Source organism: Mirounga leonina, unplaced genomic scaffold, assembly GCF_011800145.1.
Source record: "Mirounga leonina isolate KUSES-001 unplaced genomic scaffold, KU_Mleo_1.0 Mir_169, whole genome shotgun sequence".
Lineage (NCBI taxonomy): Eukaryota > Metazoa > Chordata > Mammalia > Carnivora > Phocidae > Mirounga > Mirounga leonina.
In genome coordinates, this window is record NW_023270431.1 from 13,555,958 (window position 1) to 13,566,435 (window position 10,478).

Genomic DNA, 10,478 nt, shown 5'->3' on the forward strand with positions numbered 1-10,478 from the left:
AGGGATGGAGGCTGAGCACTGGGGATGACAGGGATGGAGGCTGAGCATTGGGGATGACAGGGATGGAGGCTGAGCATTGGGGATGACAGGGATGGAGGCTGAGCATGTGGGGATGACAGGGATGGAGGCTGAGCATGTGGGGATGACAGGGATGGAGGCTGAGCATGCAGAGATGGTGGGAGGGGTGCAGGCTGAGCATGCAAGGGTGACAGGGTGAACCCTGATGTAGGGGAGTTACATTTGCTAGAGATCTGGCATCTTGAGTTCCTGGCATCTTGAGTTCCCTTCTAAGATTCAGTCATGAGTGGATTGTTGGATTGGCTGCCATTACAGTTCCATTAAACGTAGTAAGCTTGTTGGCAAACTTTCCTATCTGATGAATTCTCAAGGATGTAGTTAGGATTGAGTTTGAGGGCAGCTTAACGCCTCAGTCTGCATATTTCCAAACTAAGTGACATTAGTGAGAATTTTCAGGATACTCTGGACTCCTTTTCCCCACTAATTCTTCTGGGAAGTGAATCGCAGGTTTAGAAGATCTAACACAATATGACAATATTTTCTGTTTCTTGCTCTGACCCCCTTTCTTTTCACTTATGGTATTAGGTTGTGACCTTTTATTTGTTGTGTTGCTGGTGGTAGGTTTTACCACCACCATCCCCCTTTTGTAAGTTTTTGTAATTATTTGATCATTGGCCTACATTTGGGGGAATCTTGCTTCATTTTCACTGTCCTTAGCCAAGCAAAACTTACTTTAAAATACCATCCTAAAATAAAAAGTATTCTTTTTATGAATAGTTTAATTTTAGATAATTAGGTTTCAATAATATATATCTGTGAAGGATAATGTGCATATAACAAGAGTAGTTATTCTTTATAAATTATCACTACCCATAAAAGAAAACACAAGTAGGAATGAAATACAAGATAATTTTTTTTTGTTGGAGGGTGTGTAATTCTGGATGCTGTACTTACATGATAGCCCACTGGGAGACCAGTGTTCTCAGTATCTAGAGGCAGTGAATAGGTCCTGGTTGTCTGGAAAAAAGATCTAGAAGTACCAGAGGAATACAAAGCTAACAAAAATAAATTTGACTTCTTCTTTTTCACTAACAACCAGCCTTCCACTTATTTTTTTTATAATAGCCACAAAAGTCTTCCTTATGTCAAGAAAATTGTTCAGTGTTGATTTTAAATACTGTGAACTAACATTCATTCTTTATTCATAATAACTGCTACTCCAAGACTTGAGGTTTAAAGCACAGGATTTTTTCACTACTATCTTCTGCCCTCTGCAGGGGAATTTAAAACTCACAGATATATTGCAAGTCCAGAAGAAACCACCCTCCCTATATTCCAATGTAAACTTGACACAGGAATGCTCATAAAATCTCGAAATTTTATTTCTGTTGCATAGATGCCATATGACTGGGAAATGTTACTTGATAGATGATTGATAAATGGAGACTTCTCTTTTGAGTGTAGCAGTGAAAGGAAAAGAGAAATGTGCTTGGGGTAGAAGTTATGTGTCGTTTGGTTTTGATTCTTAAATAACAGGTAGTTGAACATATTGACCAATACGTGAAACATTACTTGTTACATTATTTTCCCCTGAATTTTCTTTTCATTAGTTGATTCTCATTCAAGGCAGTTTCTCTGGAATAAATGCTAAATAGTGGCCTTCAAATTCAGAAGCCTCAATACAAGTATAACATAGAAGAAAATTTTTTAAAGATTTATATATTTTACAGAGCAAGAGAGCAGGAGCAAAGGGAGAGGAGGAGAGAGTCTCAAGCAGACTCTCCGCTGAGGGTAGAGCCCAAAACTGGGCTCAATCTTATGACCCTCAGATCATGACCCTGAGATCACGACCTGAGCCAAAACCAAGAGTCTATCGCTTAACTGACTGTGCCATCCAGGCACCCTTTTAAAACATGTTTGTCTCATTAAGTCCCACTAGTGATTGAGTTACAAAATATGGAGCTGGGTAATAGAAACTCCAGAATTTATTCAGGGTACCTGAAAGTGAAAGATTTCTGAGCTTACTTTCCTTCTGGGAGCCTTAGCAGCTAGGAGTTCCTAGAGTTTTCCATTCTAGAAGACTGCAGTGGAAATCTCTTTGATATAGTTGCATAGGATATAGGGGTAGAGAAAAGACTGAAACAGGCCCAGTGAGCATCCTATGGCCATGGGTAACATGATAGTTCTCTCCAAAGATCCAAGATAGGAGATAGATCTCAGAAGTGAGAAAGAGAGAGAGCGCCAACCAGCAGCTGTCTTCAGGGGCACTTAGGGCCACTTTGATCACATCTTGAAAATTATATCAGCATAGAGAGAGAATGTATGAGTACCATATAAAATGAACTACCTTTCAAAGATTATAACACAGCATTGAGACAGATCAAACAAGAGAAGTTGATGTATTTTCCCAAACCTGGGAAGAAAGAATGTGGTGGAGAGCAGATTCTGAATTTGAATAACATGTGAAATACTCAGATATCCATGGAGCAATTGAACTTATTTGGAAATAATTAAGCTTTATCCTTCAGACAGACTAGGGTCTTAAGATAGGGATTTTTGTCCACATACAAAAAAACCCACAAAGTTATATTTTTCTTAGTAGCATCTGTGATTGGGGGGGAAAAAAAAACCAATGAAAGATTCAAAAGAGATTTCTGAAGAAATCTTACCAGTGCTAGAACTTGGCGTTTGTCCACCCTTTTGCTACATCTTCCTCTCTGTTCATGCTTGGTGTTCAGAATGTCTCCTATTCTACCTAGTCCCTTTCTTAGTTTGGTTAACTGTCCCCGACTAAAAGAAAGCACCAGGAGGACAGATGTTGTATTGGTTTTGTTTATCATTTGTCTTCAGTACCTAAAATGGCTCCTGGCTAATGGTACATGCTCAATAAATACTCATTAAAATGAAATAATTAAAAAAAAAAACAAAACTAGATGACTGAAACTTAGAGGAAAAACAAGTCTTTTGTAAGATATGCAGAAAAAAAAGGCAAGATATTACCCTCACCCTTTCCTTCTCCTTAATGGACTGTGTATAATTTTTGTGGGTACTTAATTTGGTATGTGACAGTTACTTAGGACCCAACTTAAAAATAATAAGAGATTCACCATTTGTCAACACAAAGGACTGGCAGAGTGTTATCCTTTTCTTAGAATTGTATTTTAAATGGTATTCTTTTTCCCTTTTGGATGCTCCTCTCACCCTCAATCCTTCTGGCTCAGCATCACTAAGAGGAGAGGGAAGGGGGTCAGAGACATATTCATGAAGCAAAAAGAATGAGCAGACAGATCCAATAACTTAAGGTATTTCAAACAAACATTGTTGTCTGCTGCCCCTTACTGGTAAGATAATAAAATTGCTAAATTACATTTTAAAAGTGTAGTTCTTGGCACTGAAATCCTATTTTACAGGAAATAGGTCCTTTACCACAATAAACCTTATATAAGCGAATCATCTCAAATGCTAAACACCATATGAGGCAAGTCACTTCATTGAAGGCAGTTTTCTGGCCTTCAGTTTGGGTAAAGAGAAAAGTGAAGTAGGAAAAATACTAAAACCAACCCCTTTAGTATAAAGTGTTCTCCCTTGCTTGAAAACTTGAAAGTTATCATTGGCAACAAATGCCCTCGATTGATTTCTTTGAACTGACAGTCTCATTTCATTTATTTTTAAGAAAATATCTGCCAAATGCCCACATCTGAATAACCATGGTCTGTCTGCCAGTCACCCTTTCAAGTAAAAATGGCATTCCACAAAAAGCAGCAGCTAATTCAGGTTGCAGCTGAAACTAGAGGCCAAGTGCATTCCTCAAGATAACCATCATAATACCTCAGTATTCAGCAAATCGCCTTATGCACACTTCCCATGTCATCACACAGGACATTAGAAAGGAGCAGGCCCAACCACTGGGAAAATGCTTTAGCAGGTGCTTTAGAGTAAACCATCAAATTCTGAGGGCTTACAGAACTGCGGCGGTTGGACCTCTGAATGCAGAGCCAGCAGTTCTGCCCTGGTCTCTGTTAATGGTTAATGAGCCCAGAGATTCCAGTTACTAGAATAATGTTCTACCTCTAGTGCCAGGTTAGCTGGCCATGGAGGACTTTAATTTGGGCATGAAATGACCATGGCTTTACCAAGGAGGTGATCCAGAACTGTAGGTTAACAACCTAATGTGTGGTTTCAGCTGCTGTATCTTCGGTCAACAGCATTGGCCCTGGGTTTGGGTTGAGATAAGCACCCCAAGGCAGCGTACAGAAAGGACCTCATTCTTGATCAACAAGGAGACACAATGATGGATAAGCAAACAAGACTGAAAATTTAGTCTAAAAGTCAAGGCAAAGTTGAACATGGAACGTGAGCAACGAAGTCAGAAGTCAAGATTGGGGGACAGACAGAAGGAGGAAGCAACTGAAGAATCAATTTGGCTAAAGGTGAAGAAAGCAAGCCTCCAACAGCACAAGAGTTCTGGCCATCCCCTCTCTGTGGTACCTGGTATATGACATGGGACTTGTCAGCTCCCAAAGGGATTACACTGTCCCTGCCCAGCTGTCCTCTACAGCGCTGTAGAGGACAGCTGGGCAGGGAGAAAACTACCTGAAGCCAAAAGGAAACAGGATCAGAAATAGTGGCCCCAGGAGGGGAGCTAACAGTCAGATAGTAATTCCAAGCAGAGACATGGCAAATTGTATATTGTTTCTGCTAGGCATAGTGTCCTCTGCTCTGGGAAGAAACTGTTGTCTCTCCTCTTACCTTTGTTGTAAGCTATGAGAAAGAATAATGCTGTCTCCCCTCTCTCATTTTCAGTCAGTGTACTTAAACTTCATCCCCCACACTCTGCTAAAACTTGTAGAGGTCATCAGTGGCTTCTTAACTGAAAAATCCTATGGACTTGTTTTAATCCCCATTTGCTACTTTATTTCCATCACACTTCTCAAAGGTCTCTTCCTAAGAGAGTCCTTCCCTGATCTCCCTAATAAAACAGTGCTCATTATCACACAGTTGCTTTCCCCTGTGTATCCTCTTTTTATTTTTAATTATAGAAAATTTCAAATATAGGAAAGTAGACATGATAGCTTCAACAATTACCAAACGCATGGACAAACTTATTTTATCCAGATCCAAATTCACATTCCCCTCACATAACTATTTTGAAGCAATTCCCAGACATCATATCTTTTTATCCATAAATATTTCATATGTATCTCTACAGGATAAAGACTCTTTTTGTTAAACAATCATAATACCATATCATGACCAAAAACAAGGCAATAATTCTGTAATATAGCAGATATCCAGTGTTCAAATTACCAATTTACTCATGAATGTCATTTTCCCCTAATTTGAATCAATATTTAAATAAGATATAGAATTGTGGTTAGTTGTTAAGTTTCTTAAGTCTCTTTTAACCTATAGGTTCTCTCTCTGTCTCTCTCCCCTCTTTTCCCCCCCTGCAGTCTCTTTATTGAAAAAAAAAAAAAAATCATTTGTGTAACATTTCCCACAGTCTGGGTTTTGTTTATGAGTTTCATTACTATGTTCCCCTGTCTTTCATATTTCCTGTGCAGGGGTGGCTGGATCATATGAAACTTTCTTGGTGAAACTGCTTCACAGTGGGTATAGTAGTCTTCCAAAAGAAAAAGGACACTATTTGCTTTTGTCATGTAGACAGACATTGGTGGGCATTGCCTAGATCCATTAATGCATTAGCAGTTGCAAAATGATAAAAGTCCAATTCTGTTGTTCCATCTTAATTCTTTAACTGGAGTATTTCTATAAGGAGAAACCCCTCTCATCAACAGTTTGGTTACTCTGTTATAGAGTTCATATAGAAAAGACAGGATAAATGCTTGATTGGTTCCTTTTTAAAAATTATTTCAAAATAAGGGGTTCACTAGCATTCTGCAACAGTTACCAATCAGTGTTATTTGTCTCAATTAGCTATTATTAGGTTAAAAAAAAAAACAAACTCTGTCTCCCACGCCTACAAACTCAATTGCTTAAAACAATAAAGCACTTCTGCTTCTGGCCAAGATGGAGAAATAAGGCACAGATTACCCTCCTGCCTAAAATAATTTTTTTAAATATACAAAATACAAGAACAACTGTTTGCAAGACAGTGGATGTTAGGGAACAAAGGACAGTTATCCCTGAGAGATGGAAAACAAACAAGGTAAGCCCAGTGAATGCCCCACCATACTGATTTAAGGGAATTTATAGGCCATGACACAGGGAGAGAGAATTGAGGCAGACCCCAGAGTAATTACTTCCTAGGTTGAGGAGATATAGTGGAGATTATAAGGAGTGCAAAAAACTAGAGTTCACAGGACAAGTACCAAAAAAGGAGAGAATTGTTCAGAGCTCTTGAGATAGGCAGAGATACTTCCTCAAGTATTAGCTGAGTGCTGATCAGCAAATGCATGTGAGGAAACTACATGAGATTAGAGGAGGAAGAACCATCTGAAAGGATTAGAGGCAACAGTGCCCGCCACTCACATAGGGCCAGAAATAGTGCTGACCCCCACCAGCCAGTCTAGAAAACCCTATGATTCGTTAAGCATTGGGAATAGTACTTGGAAGGGTCTTATCTCAACAGTAGGGATTAATTAGTACTAGACTTAGTACTGAGTTGGTTTCACCTAAGAATCTTAAATTGAAGAGTCAAAGGTCAGGGGCACCTGGGTGCCTCAGTTGGTTAAGTGGCTGCCTTTGATTAAGGTCATGATCTCAGGGTGCTGGGATTGAGCCCCACATCGGGCTCCTTGCTCAGTGGGGAGTCTGCTTATCCCTCTCCCTCTGCCCCTTCCCACCCTGCTCATGCTCTCTCTCTCTCTTTCTCTCTCTCTCTCTCAAATAAGTAAATAAAATCTTTAAAAAAAAAAAAAGAGTCAAAGGTTAAACTGTTTTGAGCTAATATAATTATAACCTGGAACAAAGCTCAAGAATCCTTTTAGGAATGTAAAAGTATCTCTAACACCCAAGAGGGTAAAATTTACATTTTCTGGCATCCAATAAAAAATTATTAGGTATGGGGGCACCTGGGTGGCTCAGTCAGTCAAGCATCAGACTCTTGATTTCAGGTCAGGTCATGATCTCGGGGTCCTAAGACTGAGCCCCACATCGGGCTCCATGCTCAGTGTGGGGTCAGCTTGGGATTCTCTCCCTCTCCCTTTGCCCCTCCCCCTGCTCACTCTCTTTCTAAAAATAATACAATCTTGGGTGCCTGGGTGGCTCAATCGGTTAAGCGTCTGCCTTCGGCTCAGGTCATGATCCCAGGGTCCTGGGATTGAGTCCCACATCGGGCTCCCTGCTCGGCGGGAAGCCTGCTTCTCCCCCCCCCCACTCCCCCTGCTTGTGTTCCTGCTCTCGCTGTCTCTCTCTCTGTCAAATAAATAAATAAATAAAATCTTTAAAAAAAAAATAAAAAATAAAAATAAAAATAATACAATCTTTCAAAAAATAAAAATAAAAAATAAAGACCTCAAAGATGTTAAAAAGATCCAAAGCAAACTTTTAGAGATTAAAACTGCAATGTATGAAATAAATGTCAAGTGTGATTAATGGAAGATTAGACATTTCAGAAAGAAAGATTAGAAAATTAAGTAGACTTTAAGATACAGCAGTAGAATCATCCAAAATAAAACACAGAGAACAGGGAATTTTAATAAAATGAGCAAAACTCTGAGTTGGCACAACTGAAGCAGACTAATCTGCACCTACTCATAGTTCCCATAAGAGAGGAGAGAGAAGGGGACAGAAAAAGCATTTGAAGAAACACAGCTGAAATTTTTCCAAATGTGATGAAAAGAATAGAACCGCAGATATGGAAAGCTCAACTAATCTCAGGCACAAAAATAATGAAAACTACACCAAGATACATCATAAACAACTTGCTCAAAACCAGAGTAATTTTAAAAGCAACCAGACTAAAAAAAATAAAATAAAAAAAAAGACAATATGTACAGAAAGAAAAATTCAGGTATCAGAAGATTTCTTGTCAGAAACAATAGAAGCAAGAAGCTAGTGGAGCAACAATTTTAAAGTGCTAAAAGAAAAAAAGTTAGGTCTATGCTTAGTGAAATCTTTCAAAAATGAAGGTGAAATAAAGACATCTTCAGACATACAAAAGCTGGAAAATCTCCACCATCCCATGCCATAAGAAGTATTAAAAGAAATCCTTGATTAGAAGAACAATGATGGGAATATGATCTATACCAAGGAATGCAGAGCGCCAGATATGCTGCATTCATTTGTATGAGTGAGGTTTTTTAAAATTATTTAAATATTTTAGAAGATAATTGATTGTTCAAACAAAGATAGTAACAATATAGTGTGGAGTTTATAACATACCTAAAAGTAACGTGTATGACCATAATAGCACAAAGGTCAGGAGGGGAGTGAGGGGAGTATATACTATTGAAGGTAGCCTGTGATAAAGTAAAGGTGTATACTATAAAACCTAAAGCAACCACTAAAATAACACAATAATTTACAGCCAATAAGGGAACAATGGAAATAAAATGAAATCACACAAAATACTTAATTAAGCCAAATAAAGGAAGAAAGAGATGGAAAGCGGAGCAAAGATCACATGAATCAAATAGAAGACAAATAACAAGATGATATATTTAAACCTACCCATACTTATAATCACATTAAATATAACTTGTCTGAATATCCTAATTAAAATGAGGAAATTGTCATATTGGATTAATAAACCTCAACTCTGTGCTGCCTACAAAAAATACACTCAAAAATAAAAATACGAATTGGCTGAAATAAAAAGAATGGAAAGAGATATATCATGCTGTTACTAATAAAAGAAAGTTAGAATGACTATATCAATACCATACAAAGTAGATTTCAGAGCAAAGAATATTATGAGGGTAAAGAATGTCATTTCACAATGATAAAATTGTCAATTTATCAAGAAGACAAAACATTCCTAAATGTTTATTTGCCTAACAGATCTACAAAATATATGAAGCAAAAATTTATAGAACTGTAAGGAGAAATAAACAAATCCACAAGTATATTCAGGGAGTTTAATACCATTCTCTCAGTAATTGATGGAACAAGTAAATAGAAAATCAGTAATGACCTCTGTTCTCAGAGGTCAGCAGTCTATGGCCTGAGAGCTAAATCCATTCATCTCCCTGCCTCCCCTGTTTTTGTAAATTTTATTTTATTGGGTGAGAGACAAGCTCATGCATTTATGTATTGTCTATGGCTGCTTTCACATTAAAACACAAGATGTATATGGCTGCTTTCACATCGTAGCAGAAGAGTAGTATTCAGGGGGTAATTTATAGCACTAGGTGCCAATATTTTGTACAGAATGAAAATAAAAACCAACATAACAAACTTTGTGAAACACCACTAAAGCATTACTTAGAAATTTATAGCACTAAGTGCCAATATAAGAAAAGAAAAACGATCTCAAATAAATGACTTCAATTTCCACCTCAAGAGTAGCATAATTGTGACAGCGATTCTATGGCCTGCAAAGCCAAAATATTTACTATCTTTCCCTTTAAAAAAAAGTTTACTGATGCGTGACATACAAGAAGAGTACAACCACTTTGACCTAATAGACATTTATAGAGTACTCCATTCAATAAAGCAAAATACACATTCTTTTCAAGTGCACATAGAACACTTAACAAGAAAAACAATATTCTGAGACATAAAACAAGTCTCTCTTAATTCAAAAGAATTAAAGTCATACGACATATGTTCTCTGATTACAAAATTAAATGGAGACGATGGCTGTATCTGTCAAATCGTCATGATGATGATTTCATGTGTGTGTACATACACCAAAAGTTATCAAGTTGTACATGTGAAATATGTATAGCTTATTACATGTTCGTTATACTTCAGTAAAACTTGTTTTAAAAAATAGGAATTAAAAAAATAAGTTTGGGCAGGGGCACCCTGGTGGCTCAATTGGTTAAGCATCCAACTCTTAATTTCTGCTCTTGTCATGATCTCAGAATTTTGAGATTGGACTCTGTGCAGGGCATGGATCCTGCTTGGGATTCTCTCTTTCCCTTTCCCTCTGCCCCTCCACCCCCCCCCCCCCAAAAAAAAGCTTAGGCAGTTCAGCTTCTCTAGGCTGACCTTGTTGGTCACCAGGTGGCTTGTGACTCTCTAATGGCCTCAGCCGAGATGATTTAATTCTGTTCTATATCATCTCACACTGGCCAGCAGGCTAGCCTGGACTTTTTTGCAGTGTGGTGGCAGGGTTGCAAAAATGAGAAAGCACAGTTATATAAGATAGCAAGCAGAAGCATGTGAGGCTTCTTGAGGACTAGTTTGAGAACTGGCACACTGTCATTTCTGCTGCATTCAAGCAGGTTACAGGACCAGTTCAAATTCAAGGGAGGGGGAAAATACCTCTTGATGGGAAGAGCTGCAGTCACAGTTGTAAGGGGCTGAGATACAGGAAAGGGAATAGAGGT